Source organism: Leopardus geoffroyi, chromosome X, assembly GCF_018350155.1.
Source record: "Leopardus geoffroyi isolate Oge1 chromosome X, O.geoffroyi_Oge1_pat1.0, whole genome shotgun sequence".
NCBI classification, from domain to species: Eukaryota; Metazoa; Chordata; class Mammalia; order Carnivora; family Felidae; genus Leopardus; species Leopardus geoffroyi.
Genome location: NC_059343.1, coordinates 83026748 through 83028541, shown reverse-complemented (window position 1 = coordinate 83028541; position 1794 = coordinate 83026748). Strand labels below are relative to the sequence as shown.

Here is a 1794-nt window from a genome sequence, read left to right as displayed (position 1 = left end):
GTCACCAGTTAAACAAACAAACAAAACCTTGGTATATCTGTATTAATATCAGGCAAAATAGATTTTAAGACAACAAGCATTATTTGGAATAAAAGCCACTATGCCATCATAAAAGAACATTTATCAAACATTAAAAAAAATCTGAACTTACATTTATCTGATAACATAGCCACAAAAACATATGAAGCAAAAATACACAGAATTAGAAGGAGGCTGTAATAAGAAACCATAACAGAGATAGAGCAGTTCCAAGAAGGAACAACATCCAGGGAGTGACCATGAACATGGCAATTAAATTGGAGTGTAAGTCAAGTTTACAGGATCATTAAAATAGAAGTGAACTAGAGAGTATAATGGTAAGCAAAATAAGTAAGTCAGAGAAAGACAAATACCACATGATTTTACTCATATGTGGCATTTAAGAAATAAAACAAATGAGTAAATTAAAGAAACAGATAAACAGCCTCTACCTTGGGAGCCACCTTCACTGGGCCTGTGTCTGCGTCTCTGCTGCTTGGGGTCAGCTCTGATGCCCAATATCTAAATGCAGCCATGAGCAGCAATGAGTGTTTCAAGTGTGGATGATCTGGCCATTGGGCCCAGGAATGCCCTACTAGTGGAGGCTATGGTCATGGAATGAGAAGCTGTGGCAGAGGTGGTTTTACCCAGGTTAGAGGTTTCCAGTTTGTTTCCTCATCACATTCAGACATCTGTTATCACTGTGTTGAGTCTGGTCATCTTGCCAAGGATCGTCATCTTCAGGAAGATGCCTGCTATAACTGTGATAGAGGTGGTCACATTGCTAAGGAGTAGAAGGAGCTCAAGAGTGAGAACAATGTTGCTACAACTGTGGCAAACTAGGCCATCTGGCTCGTGACTGTGACCATGCAGATGAACAGAAGTGCTATTCTTGTGGAGAATTTGGACACATTCAAAATGACTGCACCAAAATGAAGTGCTATGGGTGTGGTGAAACTGGTCACTCAGCCATCAATTGCAGTAAGACAGGTGAGATCAACTGTTACCACTGTGGCGGGTCAAGGCACCTTGCACAGGAATGCATAATTGAAACCACAGCTTAATTTTTTTCCTTTGTTGCCCGTCCTTTTTCTGATTGATGGTTGTATTGTTTTCTCTGAATCCTTTCCATTGGCCAAAAGGTGGGCAGATAGGGGCTACTCCCAGGCCAGTGAGATTTAGTTGCTGTGTAAAAGGAGGAAAGGGGTCAGAAAAAATTGACTTTCTGCATTTAACTACAAAAAAAAAGTTTGTGTTTAGTTTGGTAGAAGTATTATGTATAATGCTTTGTTAAAGAATCCCTTTCCACACCACTGGTGAATAAAGATTGGTGAATGGGAAGAGTTGAATCAAACTAGTAAGCCCATCCTGGGTTTCTTGGATATGATCCCCTGTAGGAGGTAAAACCAATTCTGGAGGTATCTATGAGCTTCCATAAATAATTTTAATTTTAGCATAATGATGGTCTTGGATTGTCTGACCTCAGTAGCTATTAAATAACATCAAGTAATATCTGTATTAGGCCTTACATACAACATACAGTTGAATGGGAGTAACCAAAATAAAAAGACAAACATGTGTTAATGTCTGTGTAAGAAAAACCCGGATAAAGGCCTAAACAGGAACAACTTCATCACAGTGTTGATGCTGTTTAGAACACAGTTTTTCAAACACTAAATCTAAAAGTAAACATCTGTGCTCAGGGTTAGCATAATTTGGAGTTATTCAGGAATTGCAGAGAAATGCGTTTTCACAAAAATCAAGATGCTGTTTTTA

General features: G+C 38.8%; 1 pseudogene; it reads left to right on the top strand.

Moving 5' to 3' along the window:
- Positions 1 to 530: 530 nt before the first annotated feature.
- Positions 531 to 1141, top strand: LOC123594229 (annotated as a pseudogene).
- Positions 1142 to 1794: the final 653 nt, after the last annotated feature.